The sequence below is a fragment of the Lissotriton helveticus genome, chromosome 9, assembly GCF_964261635.1.
Source record: "Lissotriton helveticus chromosome 9, aLisHel1.1, whole genome shotgun sequence".
In the NCBI taxonomy this organism is placed as follows: domain Eukaryota; kingdom Metazoa; phylum Chordata; class Amphibia; order Caudata; family Salamandridae; genus Lissotriton; species Lissotriton helveticus.
Window position 1 is genome coordinate 427,343,176 of NC_136070.1, and position 27,012 is coordinate 427,370,187.

Sequence of the window (27,012 nt, forward strand, 5' to 3'; positions counted from 1 at the left end):
GGGTGGATGACCAACTGTTTGTTGGCTACGTGGGTGCGAAGAAGGGACGGGCGGTACATAAACGGACCATCTCTCGGTGGGTCGTTCTTTGCATCAAAGCGTGCTACTCTTTGGCTCGGAATGAGCCTCCTGTTGGGCTGAGGGCCCATTCCACTCGGGCCACGGCGGCTACTACTGCCCTGGGCCGGGGAGTCCCTTTGCAGGACATTTGCCAGGCGGCTACGTGGGCCTCGCTGCACACCTTTGCGAGGCACTACTGCCTGGACAGTCAAGTCCGGAGGGATGGCTTCTTTGGCCATTCGGTTCTCCAGGACTTTCTGGTGTAGGATTGTATTGGTTCGCAGACCCACCACCGGGGTTGGTATTGCTGGGGTATCTATTCTAAGGTAAGGAATCTAATACCAACCTGTTTCTTTCAGATGAACAAGTTACTTACCTTCGGTAACGATATATCTGTAAGAAACAGTAGTTAGTATTAGATTCCTTACCGCCCCGCCCATCCTCCCAGTTCTGCGAACTGATACCTAGGGTTAAGGACATCCCTTTCAGGGCCCTAGTTTCAAATGGCACCAGTGTTGGTTCTCACATGGCTCTGCGTGTTCTGGTGCGGAAAAGCTATGTACAAAGAACTGATGTCAGCGCGCGGAGGCGGCGTCTATATACTCCAGCGACGTCATCACGACGCCGACGACGGACGCGGAGCCGCAGGGGACGCCTGCAGACGACGCCTACCGACGCGCAGGGGTACTGCTACGCAAAAGTTTCCGTGTCCAGACTGATGCCTGGGGATATTCTAAGGTAAGGAATCTAATACGAACTACTGTTTCTTACAGATATATCGTTACCGAAGGTAAGTAACTTGTTCATCCTGGAACGAGGTGCCAATCCTCCTCCCCCCAGGATGGGCAGGGTTCACGAGAGGGAAATCTTCAAAGGCATGCCGACTTTGTGAGCTTCCCCAGACCATTTGCTTCTTTCAGCAACTGGCCCCCACTGGTTCTAACCCTCCCCCCCCCCTCCCCACTTTAGGCAGGAGAGACAGCAGGGTAAACAAGTGAGGGAAAGAGGTGTGCCCACCTCTGCCAACTCCACCCCTGAGGTGGGTGAGGCAAGGACCTAGCCAACCAGGGGCAGGCTCCTGCCCCCCTCCCACTGGAGGGTAGCACGATATGGGGTGTACCCACCCCAGGGAAGAGACCCATTGGTCCCTGCCCTTACCTACCTGTAACACCGCTAAATCTAGTATTTAGGGGCACCCTGAACCTTGCTTCCTCAGATCCAGACAAACAAGAAAGAAGATAATGACTGAAGAGCCGTGCAGAGCTAACAAGAGGACGACGCCCACTGACATGTTCACAGTCCTACCGGCCTGTCTTCCCCTCCAACCTGCTCCTGTGAAATTCCTGTGTCCTGCAGTCAGTAACCTCAAGAAACTCGGAGGACCTGCCTGCCTTCACTTCTAAAGACTACATCTCCTGTGAACACCGGATTTGTTCAAACTGCAGCTTCTGGCACCAGCCAGAGACCGCAAATCCAGACCACTCTGCACCTGCTGAACCGGGCCCAAGCTAGAGTGGAAAAACGCCACGAGGAGCCCCCCCGGCGATCCTGTCTCGAGATCCAGCGACCCCTGACCTGCCTCAAGCTGACGCCTGCAGCCTAAATCCAGAAGGCCCCCCTAACCGCGACCAGAAGCTGGTAAGAAGATCCGACCCCAAAGGCACCCCTGCACCCAACGCCCCACGGCCTTATGTGCCCAACCCTTAACTTCCCAACTTACCTCCAAGTGGTGGTCGCACCCAGAAGTCCTTCGCTCCCTGCCTGCAGCACTTTTGCAAACCGGAGGTTCTCCATAGAAAACAGGGCACCCGACGTTGAAACTGCCCTCTGCACCTGGCCGCCCCAGTGCTGCTGAGGGTGCACCTTTTGTGCTACTTTGTTTCCCATTTGCCCTGACCTTAACCCTAGGAGCTTTGCTCCCACAACCCAGTGGCCTGCTTGCCAGCAGCCACCAACCGATGGCCCCCCTATCCCACATTGGATAACATTGGGCCTCAACACTCTGCACCCAACCGCCCTAGTGAGCTGGGGGTGCAACAACAGTGCATCACTGACCCTGGAGGACCCCGTAGTCTAACTCCAGAACCTTAACTCCCACAGTAGATTACTTACCAGTGATCCGTTAACCTGTTTTCCTCCATAGGATAACATTGACAATTTTCTTCCAAAAAGTTTCTAATTGTGGAGTTTTGAAATCTAAAAATATTCTTTAAAAATCGCACAATAACCAAAACGTATTTACTTACCTGGTTACAGGAAATGTTCCAGCACTGAGTAAGAAAAGTAACGTACAAAGTAACTTACCTGTAATTTACTGAAAAAGGTTATTCATTTTAATGCGCGGTTTTTCTTCCAAAAAAACGAAATGTGGAGTTTTGAAATCTGAAAATATTCTTTAACAATCATGCGAATAACCAAAACTGAATTACTTACCTGTTTACAGGAAATGTCCCACTGCTGAATCTAGGTATCCAACACTGAGTTAGAAAAGTAACGTTAAAAGTAACTTACCTGTAATTTACTGAAAAAGCCTGCATTTTCAAACTGTTCTATATCCAGTAACTTATTACTTAAAAGTATTTATTGCTTACCTGTGCCAGACTTGCTTGGTTCTAAAAATAAAACTATAAATATGTTTTATACAAATACCATTGGCCTAGAGTTCAGTTATTGAGTGTGTGAATTAATTTGCTGACTGAGTGTGTAGATTAAATGCTGAACACTGTCCTCTGATACTGCCTAACTGCTCGACCACTGTACCACAATTAGAGAGTAAGGTTCTATCTAACTTTAACCTCTGCCTACCTCTGGGGTCACTTCGTCTCTATACACACACTATACCTCATTTTGGTGTAGTATATATAGAGCCAGTTTCCTAAACTCAAGACTCATGGCACACACTCGGAGACTGAATTCAGACCAATTAGTGGTTGAATTTGCAATTGTTGCAGGTTTGTATTGGGTTTAAAAACAGTTAAAAAATACACAGTAATTACTTTTGGAATACTTTTAGATTACTCTTGGATTACACAGACTACTTAGGTTGGTATGCCTAGTTACCACACTGGGGATCTCACAATACAAGGTAAGTAAGACTGTTTAACCACTTCGGGTGCTCATGACGGCTCCAGGCCATCATGAGTCACGGTAGTCGTGTGCTCATGACGGCCTGGAGCGTCATAACATTGCCACTCCACCACGCGCAATTAATTCCCCGCCTGTGAGGGCGAATAAATCAGTGGGCGGAGTTTGGACGAGTCCAGGCTGTCGTGAGCTTACGCCTACCGTGACTCATGACGGCCTTGAGCTGTCATGAGAACCGTGCGGTACAAAAGGGGGTGGTGATGGACGGAGCATCTGAATCAATCAAACACTCACACCCAGTCAAAAGATCTGGGTTTAATCCATCACCGTTCTTTAGCCCACTCTGCCACCCCATGAGAACCGTGGCGCCGCGCCGACTCCCACCCCACACCCCACGACGTCGTGGGCCCTGTGGATTTCAATGAGGCTCTCCGGTTCGGTAAAGATACTGCAGGCCCGGGCAGGGAGGCTTCCTGCAGGAGACCACTGGCTAAAGAGGTAAGCTTGGTTCTTGTAGGGTGCCTGGACACAGTTGGTTGGGCCACCCAAGGTCGTGGGGTGTCTTTTGGCATCTGGTTCTTCTTACCAATTGCGATCATGGTCTGGGTACCCTTCAGGTTGAGGCTGCATGCGGAGGCTTGAGGGAGGTCGGGGATCACCAGATCAGGATCACTGGGTAGACCTCATGGGGTTGGGCCACTCTAACTCTGGCAATGGACGTCGGGTGCAGAGTAGTGCAAAATCGCAGAGCCGCCGGTATCAGGATTCTCTGGGTGAGTCTTTGTTGAGCAAATCTGGTGCTTAAGGTAGAAAGTCTTAAAGATGGTTTTTACTGTAGTCCGGTCTGAGTCGGGGCCAAAGCTGTTTGTGTCCTCATCTTCCTGGGTCAGCACAGTTCCTCTGTCCTGCTTTCTTCGTCGATTCTGAGAAGTCAGGGTTCAGGGTCGCCCCTAAATACTAAATTTAGGGGCTTTTATTGGGGCGTGCAGGTTGGGACCAATGGGTCCTTTCCTCGGGGTTGGTACACTCACTGTTATGCCACGCTCCAGTGGGAGGGGAGCATGAGCCTCTTCCTAATTGGCTGGGTCCCCTAATCTTCAAGATGGATGGGTCTGAGATTTTGCTTCACCTCGCTCCCCAACCTTAGGGGGTGGGGTTGGCAACGGTGGGCACACCTCTCCTCCTAGCTTGATTTTCCCTGCTGATTCTCCCTCCCAAAGTGAGGGGCAGAACGGGTGGGGGCCAGTTGCTGAGGGCAGCAAAAGGCAGGGAGAGCTTACAAAGGCAGCAAGCCTTTGAAGCTTCCCCTCGTGGACCCAGCCCATCCTAGGGGAGGAGGCATGACACCTCTGCCCTGGATGGGCTTTGTTTCTGGATCCAGAGAGCGGAGGCTCTCTACCCAGGGGTGCAGACATTCAGGAACCAAAAGAACAGTGATGGATTAAACCCAGATCAGTTGACTGGGGGTTTGTGCTTGTATTGTCAACACTCCGTCCATCATTTCCTTTGGTTTTTCTAAGAATGTACTTGGACACTATAGGGGTACCAGGCTCATGTTTCTGTACCTTCACCTGATGGCTGGTGGACCCTGCTAGAGGGGTGACTTACCTTGGCCCAAGGTAGTGGGTTGGAGGCATGTTGACTCTTCACGTATCTCTGCAACAAAACACTCAGCCTATAATAGCAGTGTGGGAGTGTTAGGGTACTGGGTCTCTAAAGATTACACAATAGGTGCTACATCCCTTGAAGGCCTTCACTGGTCACAGTGTCCTTGGTACCTTTTATAGGGGGGTTACCTGTGGCCAGAAATGTGCCAATTTTGGGTACAAAGGTACAGTTTTGTAAAAGAATACAGGCCCTGGGAACCTGATTAGCACGGACCCAGGGCACACCAAGTCAAGTTGCTTCAGATGTCAAACAAAAAGAGAGGGGTAACCATGCAAATAGGGGTACTTTCCAATCATCAAGATAAGCTGCACTGCAGCCTTCCAGCGCAGCATGGACTTGATCCACCACCCTTTGGAAGGTGGCAGTGGCATTCTTCAACCTCACAGTGAACTGTAAGTGACCATCAGGTGTGGAGAAACCAATCTTTTCTTTTGCTCTAAGGGCCATGCCAATCTGCCAGTACCCTGCAGTTAAGTCAAAGGGTACTTCGGTTTTGGCAGCCCCTAACTTATGTCAGTTCATCAGCTCTGGGGATTGGGTGCGCATCTGTCTTGGGGACAGCATTGAGGCCCCTGTAGTCCACAGAAACCTAATTTCTCTCTTTCCACCCTGTGGATAAGGTTTGGGGACTAGGACCACCGGGCTGGCCCAGGGAGTCTCAGATCGCTCAATGACCCCCAACTCCCGAATCTTGCTGTCCTTAGCCTTGATGCTTTCCTTGACTTGGTCAGACTGGCAATAGATTTTGGTTACGACAGGCAAGCTGTCTCCACATCATGGGTACAACAGGGAGTCTGACTAGGGGTCGATGAAAAGTGTTGTGCATACTGTTGTAGAACTTGTCTGCAGTCAGCCTGCTGTTAGGCAGAGAGGGTGTCTGAATAGACGACTCCATCTACTGACCCATCTTGGGGGACTGTAAGAGAGAATGTGAGGGAGAGTTTCACTCGGCCTCCTGGTCCTCACCAGTAACCATCAACATGATCACATCAGCCCTGTCACAATATTGTTTTCGGTGGTTCACATGTATCACCCTTTTGGGGGACCAGTTGGTGCCCAGGTCTACCTAGTAGGTGACCTCACTCTTTTTTTCTAGGATAGTGTAAGAGCCAATCCATTTGTCCTGTAGAGTACTTGGTGCCACTGGCTCCAAAACCCACACCTGTTGCCCTGGTTTGAATTCTACCAGTGCAGCCTTTTGGTCATACCAGAGCTTCTGGAGCTCATGGCTGGCCTCAGGATTCTTGATTGCTTTCTGCATGTACTCTGCCATCCTGGAACAAAGGCATAGTACATAGTCAACCACATCTTGCTTTGGTACATGATGAGGTTTCTCCATCCTCCCCTCACAAGGGAGAGTGGTCCCCTTACAGGGTGTCCAAGCAGAAGTTCAAAGGGTAAAAACCATACAACCTTCTGAGGCACCTCCAATGTAGGCAAATAACAGACAGGGCAATAGAACTACCCAACTCCATTTGAGTTTTTCAGGGAGTCCCAATTATCATGCCTTTCAAAGTCTTGTTAAATCTCTCAACAAGGCCATTGGTTTGTGGGTGGTAAGCTGTTGTGAACTAATAGATCACTTCACACTGATCCCACATGTGCTAAGTATGCAGACATGAAGTTGGAATCCTTGTGTGATAATACCTCCATAGGAAACCTTACCCTGATGAAGATACCTGGTGGCATGATCCACTACCACCAGTATGAATTTGTTTCCTGCAGCGGTGGGATGCTACATTGGAACCACTATATCAACACCTGCCCTCTCAAAGGGGCCCCCAACCACTGGTATTGGAATTACGGTGGTCTTTGGGTGTGCTCCTGTCTTGCCACTGGCTTGATAGGTAACACAGGAGCATACCAACTTCTTCACTTTCTGGGACATCTGGGGGCAATAGAAGTGGGTGACCAATCTTACCGCCAAGTTTTGGTCTGGCCCAGATGTCCAGCTAGAGGGATGTCATGGGCTAGAGTGAGTAGAAACTCCCTATGCAGCTGAGGCACCACTCTCCTAGTGGCATCTGGTTTGGGGTCTTTGGGCTCCGTGTACAGTAGTCCTTCCTTCCAGTAGGCCTTGAGAGCCACTGACATTGCCTTGCTCCTGTGCAGCAGCTTGCTGCCTCAGGTCTTCAAGAGTGGGGCAGACCTGCTACCCAAGGCACAGCTATTCACTAGAGGGTCCCCTTGGTCCCAAGAGTTCTACCTCAGAATCTTCAGGCTCCGTGGTCGCAGTTTCCTCTGGGGCTTCCAGATCATTTCCAAGCAGACGGGCAGCTGTGAGTTTTGGAGAGACCACTACCTGTTTGAGGTCAGCAAGATCCACCCTGCCGCCCCGTCTAATATCACCATAGCCGTGACATGGTTAGTGGTGACACAGTCAGCATTGGTAACTGGATACGTTTTTCCAGTTAGGTATTTCTCTGGGGAAATGTGTATCTCTCACCGTGGTGACACTGCCACTTGTATCCCTCAGGGCTTCTATCTCAATCCCATTCACTAGGGTATACTGCATGTATTTATTTAAATTAGGGGGTCAGACAGCCAAAGTGGCTCACCCTCCCTCCCATTCGGAGACTAAAACAACCTCAGTGTGGACCCTGATTTGCTCTTTGCACATTATTGATCCCACCTGGAGATTTGCCACACCAGTAGAAACTGCAGGGGGACTAGGGGCTGGCTTGTTGGGACAGGCAGGTCTCCCTTCGTGTTACAGTGGAACACTAGGCCTTAGCAAGATCACAATTTTTCCCCTCATACCCACTAGTGGGCTTGAAAGTTCTTGGGCCCACCACCATGACCAGGATTTTGGGGACCTTTAGAAGACTTGTATTTTATCTTTGGGTTTCTCACCCTCTTTCCCTTGAGGAGCCTTTGTGACCACCTTTCCTTTCGTCACCCCCAGTGCAAGTAAGTAAACTATAGTAAGTAACGTTTGTTTAGTTAATTATAACCTTAACAACATTGTCATTTTTTTAAAATTAAACTAATATAGTGAATACAACAAACATAAATATAGGTAATGCTTAAGAACACCTCTAAAATGATATATCACCTATAAAATCATTTGAGTAGCAACACGAACATTTTGTCTAAAGATCAATACTATGTGCAAAATGTACCTGGTACCCCTGGAGTTTCAGCTTAGCGTTTTCACATGTTTTATTGTGCCTAGAGTCAGTTCTGTATGTTAAAACGAGCGTAAAATGTTTAGTGCTGTTAGGCAGTTGTGCGCACTTATATATAATTTTTTTAAGTTAAACTAAATAAATAGGACATTAGGTTTCTTATTCGGTGTCTTCCTACTTCAGTCTTTTAGATGTTAAATACTCTTAAAGTCTGGATTTGTTCGTTTTTGCATGTCGCTTAGGGATGAATATTTTCCTTTTTTTCTTTTACGCTAGCATGTGACTGTGTTTTTCCTGTTCTTGGAGTTAAGGTTGATTCCTTCTGGACTGTTCTTGCGGTCAGTTTGTGTTTTAGGTATTTTACCAATTTGCCATTTAGTTGAGGGTCTGACTGGTCCAGTGCTTGTATGATTGCTGCTTTGCATGTCCTTATCCCTCTTGCAATGAAGGCTTTCCTCAGTAAAGTGGCATGTGCTCTATCTAAGTGCATGCAGGTAAGTACATATTTGATGAATAAAGTCCTCTTTTTTGCTTCCACAAAGTCTGCATGCTGTGACCGCCGCGGCCAATGGGTTAATTCCTTGTTGATTGGACTGTGTGCCAAGTTATGTTTTATCTTGTTTCATCATTTTATTGTAGAATACCTTCTCCCTACTGATTTATTAATCAGGGCGAATTCTAGTCGCCCCTGCAATGGCAAAGCAAACTTAGGTCATTGAAAGACCAGCTTATAAGTTGTGACCAGCAACTTGTTAAGCATAGCAGAGTCTTTTCCGTGTTGAACGGTGCTAGCCTAAGGTATTGTGGGTAGCAGGTTTGCTGCTATTACTGAGAGCAGTGGCTTGTAGGATGGGCCCTCTAGTTTTTTTGTCCAGTGTGCAAAACACAAAAGTTAGTGTCGTCAGTCTTTGCGACATGTAGGTTTTCTATTGTTGATGCACAAGTCTGCTGTCAATGTACGCTCCTTAGTACTTGCAACTGGTCGCTTCTTCCAGTGCTTTGCCATTTAACCATATATTGCTGATCTGCAAAGTCTTGGTTTTTGATGTATTGATTTAGAGTTTCTTTGCTGCATCATATTCCAACATATTGTTTAAGGACCTCCTGAGTCTGACTTTTGTTTGGCTCATTAATACTACTTCGTCTGTGTATGACAGATGCGAAGGAGTGAGCTTTCCCAGATTTGATGGGTGGCAGTTTATCTGATTAAGCCAAGATGTTAGGTCGGATGTAAACAAATTGAAGAGGTGTGGTGCCAGCACACATCCTTGTTTGAGGGCCTTATTGGTGGTCAGTTTTTTTGAGATTCTGGAACCATCTCCCAGCTTAACTCTTATCCAGGTGTATGAGTAGAATAGCATTATTCCTTTTAGAATTCTGTCAGGGATATTCCCGGTTCTTAGTTTTCTCCACAGGCTGTTTCGGTCCACGCTATCGAAGGCCGCTTTCAGGTCAGTAAAGCAGAGAGATAGTTTTTGCTTGTTTTGTTTGCTCTTTTCTGCTACTAGGAAAAGTGCTAGTATGTTTGAATAGTTACAATCCCTTTTCTGAAACTGTTCAGTTGCTGGGATCATGCGGTTATTATCGGGCCAGTCCACAAGATCTTCTAGGATCAGATAAGCATAATACTTTGCTTCGACTTGTAATAACGCTATAAGCCTATAGTCAGCTGGGTTTGTTCTGTCACCGCCCTTGTAGATTGGAGTGATGATTAAAGCTTGCCAGCTTAGTGGTGTTTGATTTAATAGCTCTTTCTTTAAATAGTATGGCTAGATGGGTACTCCAGAAAGTTGGATTGTATGTAAAATGACCTGGGGGTTGCAGTTAGGTCCGAGCGCGCCTTCCTTTCTGCCCTTGCATATTATATTGAATATTTCTCCTGCTGAGTGGTTTTCCAGTTTGTCTAGTGTGCTAAAACGGAGCAGGTTGCTTCTTTGCTACAGCTTGGTTTGGCAGTTGTCAGATCTCATCACCTGCACTCGGTGTTTTGAGCTATCTAATTGCTTGGTAGGGGATAATTCTGAGGTTGCATCTGCCTTGAACCAGCTGGTTAGAAAGTCAGCCCAGTCTTGTTGCTGGACTTTGAAGGCCAAGGTGTTTTTTGGCCTAATCAGATTTTTTATTGTAGCCAATAAGGTGCTTGAGTTGATTTGCCTTTCACTAAACAATGGCTTAGCCCTCAATGTTTTTTTTTTGTTTTGACCCCTAACTTTTTTTTTTTATTCTATTCGCAGTAGACACTCTTTCCCATGCTGTATCGTCAGCAGTGGTTGATTTTTTTTTTTCTTCTTCCTGACTGCTCTCCTTGGTTCTTGTCAAGGACTGCAGTGTGCCAGAGTGTTTTGCGTCCTTTTCTTGAAGTTTGGCTTTGAACACCCAGCATTAATGATGTTAATTTTGTCCAGGCTTATGTTCAGTTGCTCAATGGTGTTGGCCCACTCGAACTCGCGTCAGATGCAGAGTGGTGCAAAATTGTAGAGCTGCATTGATTCTGATTTTGTAGGTGAGTCTTGGTTGAGCTAATCTGGTGCACTCAGGAGACAGTCTTAAAGAGGCTTGCGGGGCAGGTCCTCCAAGCTGTGGCGAGGCTGCTGGACGAGCCGGGGTTTCGCTGATGTCAGGTCTGAGTCGGGAGAGGCTGGTAGGGCTGGGGCCAAAGCAGTTGGTGTCCTCTTCTTCCCGGGTCAGCACGGCTCTTCGGTCCTTCATTCTTCCTCAAATCTGCAGAGGTAAGTTTCCGGGTTGCCCCTAAATAATACATTTAGGGGCATTAAAGGGGAATGCAAGTTGGAACCAAAGGGTCCATTCTTTAGGGTGAGTGCACCCCTCTATTATGCCACTCTCCAGTGGGAGGGGGTATGAGCCTCTCCCTAATTGAGTGGCTCGTCTCATCTTCAAGATGGAGGGGACTTAGATGTGTGGTTCACCTCGCCTCCACCACCTGAGAGGTGGGGTTGGTAAAAGTGGGCACACCTCTCTTCCTACCTTGGTTTTCCCACTGATTCTCCCACCCAAAGTGGGGGCAGCAAAAGGGAGGGACAACTTACAAAGCAGCAGGTCTTTGAAGCTTCCCCTTCGTGGACCCAGCCAATCCTGGGGGAGGAGGCATGACCCCTCTGCCCAGGATGGGCTTAATTGATTTACCCAGAGAGCTGAGGCGCTCTACCCAGGGGTCCAGAAACTGGTGGTGGCAACCTGCGGATAGCCATTCAGGAACCACACCAAGGCTGGTCGTTTTTTAGGGGGCATCTCTAAGATCCCCTCTGTGTGCATTTAACCTTAAATCCCACACTGGCAACAGTGTGGGTTTAATTTGCTCACACATTTTTGGTACCAAACTACCCAGGTTTTAATAAAGCCATTATGGAGCTGTGAAGTTGGTAATGACCAACTCCCTGACACTATAGTCTTTTTTGGCTTTACTACACTTGCACAGTCTTGTAGTGTAGTTCCTATATTCCCAATAGGCTCTGCGCACTGGAATAATAAATCCTGTAGTTTAGATGAAGGACTGAGGTTGACTAGGTCTCTACCGAATCTATTAGACTTAATTGTGAGTGCCAGCTAGCTCAGAGGTCACTAGAAACTTTCTCGAATTCACAAGAAGGGATTAGTTTCTGACAATCGCATAAACATGACAACTTTGTTTCCCAAGAATAAGAAATCAATCTTTAGAGTTGCAGAAACAATAGATAACTATTTTACTCAATGGTGCATGCTACGTTTCACCAGAGGTGCTGAGAAAATAGAGACAGGCGTTTTCAATAAAAAGTATTTATTGAACAGTCTTCTTTCTCAAGCATAAGAAATGTACTGCTACAAACGTAATACTGGTTATAAAGTACAAGGCATATAATACGAAAAGTGTTATAAAATAGTACTGTAAAAGCATGATATGGTTTCTAAGCCATAAATTGCTTAAAACATATAAAATACATACAGTGATAAAATAATGACTAAAAGTACTCAACTCGTGCTTCTAAAATACGCCTACCCCGGTGTACCTAACCTAGGTCTAGTACAAGGGAAGAAGTAAGTGAGGAGTAGCTTAGGTTTAGTATTTCTCTGCCAAGAATCTATCCAAGAATTCTCTAAGGGTCTAATCAGCTCCGTACCTTGGTTTTAGAATGAAGGAGGTCATGTATCTCTCTCTCAGGACTCGATTTCCCAGCAACCCGCAAGGGTAGCCTGGAAACACTGGAGCTGGATTTCTCGGCAGGAGAAAAGACAGCGTCTTTCAGTGCGTCAGCTGGAGGGTCGGCTTCCTTCGGCACTTGCGGCTGCAGGGCGTCAGGCAAGTAGTTAGTCGATCTGCTCCAAACCACCGTGTGTTTGGGTAAATCTAGGCATATTTATACTTTGAAGGTGCCGAGTTTGATGTGTGATTGGACTTAATAACGTCATCAAAGACTCAGTTCTTCGAAAAGTCCATGATTTCCTAGATAAATTAGTATTCAGGCAAGGGGAAGTCCCTAGCTGCTGAAGGCGGGTTTTTCTAAGAAATCATTGTAGCCATGCCGTATTTGGGCTGCATAGGCTGTCTAAATATGGTAATGATTTCTATGCCTATATAAGGATCGTACAATCTATACCTATATAATGGCATGAATCAGGAAAAATTACACTAGAGTCCTAGATTTAGACTTAGACACTGTAGGGATACAGGGCTCATGCCACTGTACCCTCACTCGAGGGCTAGTGCACTCTGCTAGAGGGGTGGTGTACCTAGGTCTCATCCAGTAATGGCACACAGGGAGTACCATGTCAACTCTTCACTTTTCTCTGCACTAAAACCTTATGGTCCTAGAGGTAAGAGGGGCCATTAAAGCATTGGCCCGAGGTAAGGTCCTAGGCACAAAGTACGCTGGCTTCCTCCCTCCGGCACTTTGCGAGGCTCTGTTAGTCCCACTCTTAGGGTAAGCCCCGGACTGGTCACCTCCTACAGTCCCATGTCCATCCGAAGTATAGTCTATGAAATACTGAGCAAAGTCCTAGTGAATAGACTTTTCCCACATTCAAAGCCTCATTCATGAAGATAATTCTGGATGTATCCCTACACAGAGTACTGCAAACAGTATGCAGGTCATACACAATAATCTCAGCGAACAAGCTTGTCATAGCTGTTGACATTGAGAAAGCATTTGATTCCCTGAACTAGGATAATCTGTATGCCACCATGACCAGCATGAGATTTAGTAGCGGATTCCTCCACAGGATGCACCTTGTTTATACTAATGCAGTTGCCCAGGTGAAGAATGGCTCCATTTTCTCATCACCACACTCGAGAGGGGTACTCGCCAAGTCTGTCCCCTCTCTCCCCTATGATTTGCCATGGCAATGGAGCCACGTTCTTACACTCAGCACTGGATACCAATATCATGGTTTGCAAGTAGGGGACTCTCCCCTCTGTCTTTTTATATGCAGATGACCTCCTTTACACCCAAGGCGAGTGCACCCACGTTGAGGGAGCCATCACTGCACTAGCAGAATTTGGGCAGCACTCTGGCCTGAGGGTTAACTGGAACAAATCAAATGCCTTCCCATTATGTCTTACTCATGGGGTCTGCCTCTTCCAAAATCGATCTAACCCTCTGTAGGGAAACCATAATGTTCCAGTACCTTTGGATATTGGTTTATCACACTGAAATGAAGCTGATTGGAGTGAACTTTAGGGCAACTCTTGCCTCCCTATTTCGCTTGATACCGTTCTGGCTTCCCCTCCCTGTGATGGGAAGGGTCCCCTTATCGAAGATATTCCTTCCTCAGCTGATTCACTGCTTCGCTACTCTACTAGTTATCCTCCCCAGATCCCTCTTCACTGATCAAGATGGCGACCTAAATAAGATAATCTGGGATACAGAGCACCTGCACGTTGCCCTCTGTAAATTATACTTCCGTGTGATTGAGGTGGAACTCTGTTTTCCCGCTACACAGTTGACATGGGCAGCTATGTGGCACAATATGAACTGGGGTGGTGGCACCAGGGGACTACAGCTTGCCCACGCACAGACCTCCCTGGCAGCCTTACTCCTCACACTGAGACCCCAACCTGAAGCAGGAATGGAGACACCCATGATGTCCTCTCTTCGGTTTGAATGGACCCAGGTGCTTTATCGCACTAGGCCAAAACTCCCTTTTGCTGAGGACCTCCCCCTGTGGTTGTTGAACGCCTCCTGCACATGAAGGGCTGGACAGGACTCCATGACTGGGAGCGCAGGGGCATGGCATGCACTGGGGACTGATTGTCAAATTGGCAACCACAAGACTTCCAGGATTTGGAGACCGAGATTGAAATTCGCCCACATCAGTTCCTCCTATATGGTGCGTTGGTGGCAATTATTTAGACAGACGTAAAGTGCAGAGGAACTAGAACCCACCTGTACATAATTGCTGTCTGACTATTTGTAGCACGACTAGCCTGGTTTGAGCAATTGCACTCCTCTTTCACTCCCTCCTCTCCCAAACTAAACACCATCTTTCTCCCCCTATTGGCCTCTTGGGTTGCAAACCTGGTTAGGGGACTGTTTGACAAAGACTGGGCTAATGTTGTTCTCCTTATCCCCACGCACCACCTGCATTTCTCGCTTTAAGCTGATCTAAGGGGGGCGTGGCCAAGATGGTGGATGGTTAGGGTGTGCTTCTGAGCTCCTCTGTCCCCACCATAGGGCCTTCTCAACACTTAGCATGCCTGCTGACCTCTAAGGCCCAAGTAGCAGCAATGCGATCCAGATAACGAATTATACACCGCTGGAGAGCCTTTCCTTGTCCCGCTGTGTTGCCCCTTCCGAGAGCCAGCAGGAGTAGTGGGGTAATGTGGCCTGGATGAGATGGCGGCCTGGACACCCCAGAACTGATCTCCGGCGGGGCCCAACATCAAGGGCTGCAGCAGTGGCGGACCACCGTTTGCACCCATGCCTTTGTGGAGCCAGTAAGCAGGATGCATCTGAGGCCACCCGACGCACTCCAGCGGACCACTGAGAACATCTTGGGGCCCACATCTGCCTCTTCCAGGAAACGTACATACTCACTAGCGACACATATGGGATGTGGACCAAGGTTTTGCCCCAACAATTTTTAGTCCGATACTACTAAAACTGGAAGGGGATAGCAATTCTGGTCTCAAACTCCTTCCTGGGGAAGATAGGCCCCAAACAAGCTGAAATTTGATGGAGACTGTTGGCTTATTCCGTGAGAGTGGGCTCCCATACCTTTACTTTAGGGTCTATATATATATGCGCAGAATGAGGGCCAAGTACCTTTCCTCCATCCTGCAGTGACTGAGGCGCTACATACACCAGACTAGCAGATCCTCCTGGGAGGGGACTTGAACGTTGTCTTTGACAATGACCTAGACAGGGCAGCCCATAGACCTGGTCAGGCTGGGGCTCTTTCTCGAGAGGGGTGCTCTGGCTAAAACATATAGGGTTATGTGATATTTGGCGATCACTCCACCCACAAAAATGAGAATACACACTCTACTTGCATGCACACAGTACATACATCTAACTATATTATTTTCTAGGTTCATCTGGTATCAAATCTATGGTTTCCACCTCTGGGATAGAGCCCCTCTCCCTATCTGACTATGCCACGCTGTCAGTCACCTTGAATCTACCATCACTACAGCACCCCCATACTCTCAAGATCCTGGTGACTCAGAGAAAGACTGTTGCAACTCCCCGAGGTTGTTAAATGACTTACCAAAACATTAGAAAACTTTTTGCTATCAATGATAGGCCTGGTGTCTCAATCTTTACATTATGGGGGATGTAGAAGCCAGTAACTAGGGGCGAATTGATCGCAATATCTGCAGATGATAATAAGCTACGTAAAGATAAAAGGGAGCACTTAACCCATCAGGTGAAGCGGCGCGTTCGCAATTGGTGGGGATTGGCCTGGACAGAGCAGAATATGCAGCTCTGGCTTCGCGATACGTGGTATGTAGGAGGCAACAGGTGTGGCAGTCTACTAGCCAATAGACTAAGAGTACAGCACCATAGGATAGGATAGGATAGGAGTCCAGACGGTAGTTGAGTCTGAAAGCCTGGAACAGAGACGATCCACAAATAGCGGTGACACTCATGGATTTCTATAAAGATCTCTACGCAGAGCATCAATTGCCTGCAGACGGACCGTACTCACCTTCAGGACACCTGCACCCCAAAATTAACGCCAGAGCAGGCAGCAGACTTGGATTGCCCAATCCAAGTGGAAGAGGTTATCTCTAGTATAGCCCAACAGAATCTCCTTAAATCGCCGGGCCCAAATGGCTTTCCTGCGATATTTTATAAAAATGTTCTGCTCGATACTCGCCTCGCTACTTACTAGACTGTTTAACACGATCACTGACCCCCTACTCAGTCCCACCAAATATGCTAGCAGATTCAATAGTTGTGATTCCAACACCTGACAAATATTGTCCGTCATATCGGCCAATCTATCTTCTAAACGTTGACCATAAGCTTTTAAAGGCATTCTAGAAGTGCACATTGCCCCCCTACTACCAGGCCTTATCTCCCTAGACCAAGCAGGCTTCATACTTCCATCGTCAATGCAGTGATAATACGCAGAGGCTACTGCAGCTCATCGATAAAGCAAAGTGTTCGAAACTGGAATGCATGCTCTTGACGATTGCCATAGAAAAGGCGTTCGATCGAGTTTACTGGCCATGCCTGACGGCTATACTTAAACATTTTGGTCTTGGCGAACGATTCTGCATGTGGGTTCCCAGCAGTTACAGCCACCCGACCGCTTGGATGCGAGTGAATGGATATCCTTCGACCTCCTTCCCAGTTAGTAGAGGCACGCGTCAGGGCTGCCCACTCACCCCTGTTATTTGCGTTATATATGGGACCTCTAGCCCAGAGAATCTGGGATAATCCCGATATTGTATGCATTCCATTTGGGGGAGCGGCATATACCATCAGTCTATGCTGACTATGTCCTGGTGGCATTGTATGACCCAGCGACTTCACTGCCGGCCTTCCTCAGCGAATTAGATATATTCGGCAAAGCTGCAGGAGTTCGAGTAAATGTCCACAAATTCCAGGCCTTCAGACTACCCCTATCAGCTCCCACTCTGGAAGACATGACAGACTGCTTCCCCATGAGTATGTACATCTATTCCATATCAAGGGATTCAACTAACTGCCACACAGCACACTCCACAGGTTCTCCCTACAAAGCCCTCAGACCCCCTCCCCGCCCTCCCCATGGATACTCTGGACCCTCCACCGCGAAATAAATCTCTTTGTGGGGCTGATGGTCGCCCTCGTATGCAAGGGAACTTGGCTGTAGACCGCTAGACTAGGGAGGTTTAGGCATCCCGAATATATTACGCTTTTACCAAGTAGCCCAACTTGGTTACTTTCAAGTCCTCCACAGGGCTTGGTCGCCCCACTCACTGCTGCCGCTCCTGCCTGCCTGTGCCGCCTCCTGCCTGCAGATTCCTTCGCTCGCTGCCCGCTGCTCCTGGGAATTTCCCGCTGCTCCTGGGAATTTCCCGCTGCCCGCTGCTTCTTGGAATTTCCCGCCGCTGCCTCCCTGCGGCCCCGCCCCCCTGTGATTCCATTCGCCGCCCCGCTCCCGCCACCCAGCTGCTCCTCCCTCCCGGCTCCTTACTTATGACGCCCCCAGAGCGACCGCGCAGCGGGAGCGCCGATTGAGCGCCGAAGGTGCGCCAAAGGTAAGCCTGTCTGCACCTGGCCCGCGCCCAGCGCCAGGACCCCTGGCCCTCCCCGCCGAGGCAAGACGACCCGACTGACCTAAGACGCCGCCACTCTCAACGCACTCAATGCTGGCCGGACCCACGCCTGCTGCCGAGCCACCCCGAGACGCACCCACGGACCCTTCACCTGCTGCACCTGCAAGTTCACCTGACTCCGAACCTGCCCCGCACCCGCCAAGACAAACACCAGCAGCAACCACCTCAAGTGCATCCTGATCAACACCCGCTCCGTCCACAGACACGCCGTGGAACTCTGGAACCTCCTCGACGCTACATCACCGGACGTCGCCTTCCTCACGGTAACCTGGATGAACGCCTCCTCTGCACCCGACATCGCCATCCCGGACGGGTACAAGATCATCAGGAGGGACCGCATCAACCAGACCGGAGGTGGCATCGCCATCGTCCACAGGAACACCATCCGCATCACGACCGACGCCAACGACTCCTTCGCCGCAGCCGAACATCTCCACTTCCAGATTCACACCGACCCTAAGACGACCCTCAGAGGCACCCTCGTCTACAGACCCCCAGGACCACGCACACAATTCAGCGAAGACATCACAGACTTCATCAGCCCGCACGCACTCCCCTCCACTGACTACATCCTCCTCGGGGACCTCAACTTCCACCTGGAGAACAACAAGGACCGCAACACCACCGCCCTGCTGGAAAACCTCGCCAACCTCGGACTCAAGCAACTGGTCAACACCCCCACCCACTACGCCGGCCACACGCTTGATCCCATCTTCTCTTCCAGCAAGTACATCACCTTCAGCCACGCCACCGGACTCCGCTGGACCGACCACAGCTGCGTCCACAAAAGATCCACCACCACCCGCAACAGGTACCTCACAGGAATTGGAGCAAGATCACCGCAGACCAGCTCACCACCTCCCTCAGCCAGAGCCCACCCGCCAACACAACGGACCCCAATGAAGCAGCCCGCAACTTCACACAGTGGCTGACCGCCTGCGCCGACGACCTCGCGCCACTAAAGAACCCTCCCAGCAGACCCAGAAGCAAGAAGGCATCCTGGTTCACAGACGACCTCAAGGACTCCAAGAAAACCTGACGCACCCTCGAGAAAGCCTGGCTCCTCGACCGGACCACCGACAACATGACCGCCCTCAAACACGCTACCCGCAAGCACCACCAGCTCATCCGCACCACCAAGAAGAAATCCCTGAAGGAACGACTGGACAACAACGCCCACGACAGCAAAGAGCTCTTCACTATCGTCAAGGAGTTCTCCAACCCCAGCACCGGCACCAACGACATCACTCCGTCACAAGACCTCTGCGACTCCCTCGCCTCGTTCTTCCACCGCAAGATCGCCGACATCCACAACAGCTTCGGCGCCCCACCCACGCACCCAACCGTCGAACCAATGCCCCCCACCGCCACCCTTCGCACCTGGACCACGGTGACCACCGAAGACACAGCCCGCACGATGAACACCATCCACTCCGGATCACCGACCGACCCCTGCCCACACCACGTCTTCAACAAGGCCGACTCCACCTTCGCACCCCAACTCCGGAACATCAACGCCTCCTTCAACATCGCCACCTTCCCGGAGAGCTGGAAGCACGCAGAGATCAGCGCCCTCCTGAAGAAACCTACAGCGGACCCCACCGATCTCAAAAACTTCCGCCCCATCTCGCTCCTCCCTTTTCCTGCTAAAGTCATCGAGAAGATCGTCAACAGACAGCTGACCGCCTTCCTCGAGACGAACGGATCCCTCGACCCCTCGCAGTCCGGCTTCAGAGCCAACCACAGCACCGAGACCGCCCTCATCGCAGCCACCGACGACATCCGGACCCTGCTCGACAAGGGGGAAACAGTGGCCCTCATCCTCCTGGACCTCTCCGCTGCGTTCGACACGGTCTGCCACCGCACCCTAGTCCAGCGCCTCAGCAACATCGGTATCCAAGAGAAGGCACTGGAGTGGATCATCTCGTTCCTCGCCGGAAGAACACAAAGAGTCCGCCTCCCCCCGTTTCGCTCCGAGGCCACCGAAGTCATCTGCGGCGTCCCGCAAGGATCTTCACTCAGCCCCACCCTCTTCAACATCTACATGAAACCTCTCGCAGCCATCGCACGCCAGCACAACCTCAACATCATCTCTTACGCCGACGACACCCAGCTGATCCTCTCCCTCACCAGAGACCCCGACACCGCCAGAACCTGCCTACACGAAGGGATGAAAGACGTCGACGAGTGGATGAAGGACAGCTGCCTGAAACTGAACTCGGACAAGACGGAAGTCCTCATCCTGGGATCTTCGCCCTCCGCCTGGGACGACTCATGGTGGCCCCCAGCCCTGGGCACCGCACCCAAGCCAACCGACCACGCACGCAACCTGGGCTTCATCCTGGACCCCTCCCTCTCGATGACCAGACAAGTCAACGCCGTCTCCTCATCGTGCTTCAACACCCTGCGTATGCTTCGCAAGATCTTCCGCTGGATCCCGACCGAGACCAAGAAGACTGTTACCCAGGCACTCGTCACCAGCCGACTGGACTACGGAAACGCCCTCTACGCCGGAACCACATCCAAGCTACAGAAAAGACTCCAGCGCATCCAGAATGCCTCCGCCCGACTCATCCTGGATGTCCCCCGACGCAGCCACATCTCCAGCCACCTGAGTAACCTGCACTGGCTCCCCGTCGACAAGAGGATCACGTTCCGGCTCCTCACCCACGCACACAAGTCTCTCCACGACCTGGGCCCCAAGTACCTCAACGACCGCCTGACCTTCTACACGCCCACCCGCCAGCTACGGTCCACCAGCCTCGCCCTCGCAGCCGTACCACGCATCCGAAGAGCCACCGCCGGAGGAAGATCCTTCTCTTACCTGGCTGCCAAGACTTGGAACTCCCTCCCCATCCACCTTCGGCTGACCCAGGACCATCTCGCCTTCAGGAAACAACTCAAGACCTGGCTGTTCGAGCAGTAGCATACCCCTCCCCCCAAGAGCCTTGAGACCCTCCCGGGTGAGTAGTGCGCTATACAAATGGCATGATTGATTGAGTGTTCCCGTGAACGGTCTGAAAAGCCCTGGCTTTTCATGGACAGGGCAGTAGCAGGACAACACCTTTGGAAGATTCCCTTTCTTCCCTTGGGTGGGTGCCCTACTGTTCTCCAGTCACCAGAACCTCCCTGGCTGTTTGTGACCGATTTACGAGAAGGAAAAAGAGCAGGCCAGGAGACTAGTGAGTCCCGGCGGGCTTTTGGAGACCCGAAAAGCACAATTGATGAAGTGTAACTCTACTTAAGAAACCCATATCCATTTTTAAACACTTTGACGGTTTGAGGACCATAGCTCCAGTGGTCACGACAATTTGGGCCTTTGAAACAGATCAATCAATGAGGTTGTGGTTCCTGATTGCTGCTTCCCTTTTGCCGGTCCAAGAACTAAACGATACCGTGAAAGAGGCTACTAAGGGAGGATGTTGTCTGCCCCCTTATTGAGTGTCAATATTGCGGTGTACCCGATGAGGAAACCGGTTTTGTGAAAGGAGAGATATATCTTCCTCCAGTTTATCAAGTATCGGATGAATAATTTGGAAGATTTGATAAAAATGTGTTAGCCTGAAAAAGTTGGTGAACCATACCATACCACCGAAACGTGTCGCTTCTTTGATTGAGAGTACCCAAACACCTGGCTTGAATAGAGCTGCTTTGGGTAAGAAAGCACTTAAATTAACATCTGGCTTGAATAGAAGTAAAGGAATACTATTTATACATCAAACTGGGAACATCAGCATTTAATCCTATGTACTTGAAGTGCCTCTGATATGTAGCAGGTTGTTGTTTGATGGCATTTTAGAATACTATAAAGTTCTCCCTTTGCTTTGTGAATGAAATGTTTTTAACATGTGTATTGATGAGATTTGTGTTTTCTAAAAATATTTTATGGTATCTGTTCAATAAAGAATACATGATATTTTTTATATTATGCTCTCGGTTTCTATTTGGTGTTGGCGAGTGGCCTCTGATTGGATGTGAGCTAGATATTGTTGTATGCTTTATAAGGAGCCCAAAGGGATCTTTTCATTTGGCATAAGTTTGTGACAGTAGCCAAACGAGATGGCCTCACCTCGTTTTCCTTCCCTACGATGCCAATTGCTGGCAACCCATATTTCGCCCCAGGTTTGAATCTCGCACCTTTCCAAAAGTGGTGCCAGATAGGATGCTGATCTGCCAGCCATCTATTCGATGAGGAAGGCCAGATACCCTTTGACTGCCCACGCTTTGGCCTTGCCATACCAGAATCTGAACGGCTACATAATCTTCAAATAAGACTGTCTGATGCACCCCCTCAGTTCACCCTAAAGCTCAACATTTCCTCACCCCCTTTGAGAAATAGATGCTTTCTAAAACATGTAACACACACCTTATAACAGAGCTCTATAGTCTCCTTCGCTCCACCAATGCACAGCCTAAATCCGCCAGTCAGAAACAGTGGGAGACCAAGTTAGGCCAATACTTGTCACCCCAGGAATTGGGGGGGACATATATTACCGGGCCAGAGACACAACACATAACATAGCAAGTAAATGCCTACCAAGATTGCCACTTACTGGTATTTTACACCCACCCATCGCGACGATCATGCATGAAAAATAGATTGCTGGCAGGACTGCAGCCCTGCAGAGAAACTTTTACATTTATTATGGGATTGCCAGAAGCTGTCTTACTGGACAGGGTTGCTAGACAACTTTGATATCAAAACACAGCTTTCTCAGTTCCAGCCTGTAATATACTGGGATGCTCAATGCACTTAAGTTCCCTCAAGTCTTGCCAAGGAAGACAAATTGGGTTAGCCTTGGCGGCAGCACTGCAGAACATGCTGTCACACTGGGGCATAGCTCAGCTCCCTATCTTCCAGGGGTGGTTACACAGACTTTGGTACACCCTGGGAATGGAGCAACTGACTTTCTCGCTCTACTCAAGGTCCCTCCTTCCCTGAACTATGGCTTCCCTTTACAGATCTTTTATCTGCAGAGTTCAAGTAACTCACTTGCCCCCGATACTTATGTCTTCTCCATCTTACAGAAGCACCCCACAGTGACACACAAGGAAGCACCATTTGAACTGACACACTTGCACCCAAGAAACTGCATTTTCTCCCTTCCCCACAAACTGCATGGTTCCCCTGGGGACAGGGGAGAGTTGGGTTTTTTATTAATACACTTATATGTATCATATCTTAAGAGCTGATTGCCCGTGTATCGCAAAATTTCGATTTGTGAAATAATAAAAAGATTTGAACCATAAACTGATCCACCTTCATAGGGTATGGCTGACCCCTAAAGACGCAGTAGGTTTCCTGGGATCCAAGCAGCTTGTCCCAGATGTCAACTGGACAACATGGACTTCTACCACATGGTGTGGGCATTGCCACAGGCTGCAGTATTGATCCAGCTGTCTATTGGGATTGTTTTCCAAACCTCACGCTAGAAGCATTACCTCCATGTTTGCAGACCAGCTTTAATTCTGGCCTGCAGATATATTTCCATGTTTTTGAAATCCTCAGTGTGTCCATTCCAACTGGAATGGAGGCGTGAACTGTCCAAGTGGGCAGAATGTGAGGCTGCCATTATGAAACTTGAAGTACAGGGGGGACAACATTGCCCTGAACTTGTACAGTGTGAGACTACAGGTTTGCCTATTGATCACCATCAATTGCTGCCTATTTTCTGCCTCAGATGAAGACCCATCAGATGAGGACTGAACCACATTCCATTCTTGCCGAGGCCTCCTGCCACATGTATACCACACGCTGACCTGCGACAAGCATGATGATGGTCTACAAGATTTCCCCTCCTGCCCCCACCACACTGTTCCTCCCCAGTATTACTGTTCCTCCCCAGTATTACTGTTCCTTTATAAGTCAACAATTACACCACTACAACTCAGTAACATGGCAGTCCTTTGTTCACCATGTTGGATTTTCCGTGTTCATTGTATCTTGCTCCCGTCTGATGCCACAACTCCTTGTTCCTAAGTGGAACTGTACCCCTTATACATAAACTGCTAATAAAGTTTGTTTAAAGGGAAAAAAAGTTTGACCTTGTTGGGTTTTGGGTAGGGGGTGAGTTGGACTAATTTGTGGGAAACGCATCTTGGAGACATTACTAGAACTGAAACGCACAGTGATCTGTTAAGGGGAAAATACTATGCTGATGCAGTCCGAATCATCAATGGTTGAGGTTTTGAACTAATATCTGATGGGACTAAATTCCCCAAAATAGAGATGTACAGGTCTAAAGAGCCCTCCTGTCTGAAATGTCAGGAGTGTTCTCTCTACAGGAAAGAGAACGTTCTTGCACCATAACATTTGTCATTTTGAACATTGTCCATTTCCAGTGAAGTTTCATATTTTGGAATCCACAGTCTATGATCCCCTGATAACGTTTTATAAAGCCATGCAAGAGGCACCCTTAAATAGAAGTTTCATTCTAGTCCGCCTGGACTGTGCTAGGCTTATGATGGTCTCCTTGTATGCTACAAATTTAGTCTAAGAATGCTTTTGCTTCACCTGGTCCTGTTGCCGGAGGAAAAGATGGAATGGGAATTGATTAGGGCAGGTGATTTTTAATGCTTATATTAACCCAGCAGTGGACTGACACCCCCCTCAAAAGCATGTTAGCTGGTGAATGCAAATTAAAATAAAAAATCTGCGGCACTGTAAGTCTGGGGTTGAAGTGTCTGGGGTGCAGTCACCCACTCAGAACTGACTTGTCCTGTTCCATGGAGAAACTAAAATAGGAATTCATAGCAGTTGAAAATTGTGGATCAGTTGAATGTGGAGTCTTCTCTAAGACAAAATATGACATTGAGGTGAAAAACCTACAAAGTTACTTTGACCTGAACAATAATGGTGAAATGGTCTCTAGGCTACAGTTGAAGCAGTGATTAGTGAATTTGAACATAGCATTGAGTGCGGCACAAGTTCAGAATTGGAGACTCGCCCGAACTAAGATGGAAAAAGAATTACATTTTGCAGCACCAAGACATGGGCAATCAGACGGCAAAAAAGTTGATGAAATTTACTATACTGAGGGGCCAGTTGAACATATTTTTGACAGGAAAATCGAAACACTCTTGTGGAATACATTTCGAATGTCTGGGTCTGAAAGGGCTCACTAGCATATTTTATGAGCATATTTCTAAACCTACTCCTGGCCCAGTGTTTGGCTGTTATACTCAACTTGTCCTTGGAGCCTGGGCAAGTCACTAAAATGAACTAGCTAATGTTATGTTGATACGTAGGATGATAAACCCACATGCCATTCTCTTTACCCTTTTGCCTTGTTTAATATACTAAAGAGTTACACAAGAATATTGGCTAATGGCTAGACACTTTTGTGCTTTATTGGGTCATCCAGATCAGCCTGTATTTATAGGGGAAGGCAAACTTTTGACTGTATTAAGAAGATTCACATTTGACTACAGACATCCCATGGGAAAAGATCTTGGCAGCGCTATTTGTACTTGATGCTGAGAAAGTGTTTGATAGAGTGGATTGGAGCTATCTCATGCAAATCGTAGCCAAGATTCGAAAGGGCTCTTAAATGTTGAAAAATGTATCTGCAAAACAAGCCCCCTTTCAGTTGCAAGCTGAGCTACTTGTGATAGGCATTGCATCAGAGACATTCACAAAAAAGTGAGGGATTCTGGTCAAGAGTACCCACTCGGACTGCTGTTCGCACTAACAGTTGAGTCTCTGGCCCTTGGGATCAGAGAGCAGGAGCATCGTTAGGGGCTGATACTTATAAGGTGCACACTTCCTTGCACGTACCCAAAAGAAACCTCCGCTCCTCCGACCTCGACTTGGCAGAGACCCCGCACATCCGCAGAACCAGAGCAGACAGAAGAGCCTTCTCCTACATCGCAGAAAAAAACCTGGAAGGAGCTCTCATTTAACATCCGACGCTCCCCCACTCTGCACACCTTCAGGAAGAGCCTCAAGACCTGGCTCTTTGACTGATCCGGAGCTGCGCCTTGAGAACCTCACGGGTGAGTAGCGAACTTTATAAACCCCTGATTGATTGATTGATAAACTTATTTGCAGATTAAATCCTACTTATTTTAATAGGCCCATAGTCCCTCTATCCCTGAGGTGGTCCTAATTGTAGATGGATTTTCTGAGCTGTCATGCTTCAAAGTAAACTATAGCAAGTCTGAAATTCTGAACTTAACTATTGGTGGGGGCATTCAGAAACTAGTGGGACAAATGCCACCTTGTCAGCGGGCCAGGAAGTGAATTGATTACGTGGTAGTGCATGAAGCCTTTTGCACAAGGTCTGTATAGTGACCTTGCTAGATGTGCTTAGAAAAGACTTTGGGCATTAGAATATCTTGTTCTTATCTTTGTGTAGAGGGGCAAATCTAAAAATGAATTTGCTTCCAATACATATATTTTTCAAACTCTGCCCATTTCCCTGCGGATATGAACCTTAAAAGATATACAGAAAATGTTTAGTCACCTAATATGGGGCCCGAATACACCCAGACTATTTTGAAAGTTGTTGACTGAGGATAAAGGGAGTCCTATAACTTCCAGATACCAAATTACTGTAAGGCAGCACATCTGATGTTGATGTTGAAATGGCCTGCTAAGTGAAAAGAAGCATTGCTCGTACCTTAATCATGCCATTGCTGGGAGATCGGTATCAGACCTATTCTGGCTTTCCAAAGCAGACGTGCCAAGAATTTGCCTCAAGTGTTTAGACTCTAGATCATCGTTTCAAGTCTGGGACAAGGCATCTACTGACTGTAATATCTCCACATTCCCCTTCACCTTGTATATGGATACAGTCTTATCCTCATTGGCCTCATTCAGCACACAGCAGCATGCTAAGTACAGAATGCAGCAATGTAGTTCAGTAATGTTATGTTATATGATTTGTAAAACGCATGGCTGCCTCAGCAAAGGGGCATCCCAGCACTAGTTTAATCAAAAAGCAACATCTGTGAAAGACCCGGAGAAAATAGGAGGCAGCAGAAAATGTAGATGGTAAACAACTAGGTCTTCAGCGATTTCTTAAAGGACAAGTGGTTTTGGATATGCCTTAAATGAAAATAGAGGGCATTTCAGAGGGCAGGGGCTTTAGTGCAAAATGACTGACCAACCGCCCTTGCTCTTCTAACATGTGGCATCAGCAGAGCACAAGGACTGTGAAGGGAGGTATGGATTCAGCAAATTGTGAAGGGAGGTATGCGTTCAGCAAATTGGATAAGATGACTTTGACTATTTACAGGACTATAGATTTTGAAAATTCAGTCTTAATGCGATATCTAGACAGTGACTTTGTACACTGGGCATGTGAA

At 48.4% G+C, this 27,012-nt stretch overlaps 1 protein-coding gene across 3 annotated transcripts in view; it reads left to right on the forward strand.

Annotated features, from left to right (window-relative positions):
* RCOR1 (REST corepressor 1) overlaps positions 1-27,012 on the forward strand; it is a 523,596-nt gene that overhangs the window by 468,084 nt on the left and 28,500 nt on the right. The window lies entirely within an intron of this gene.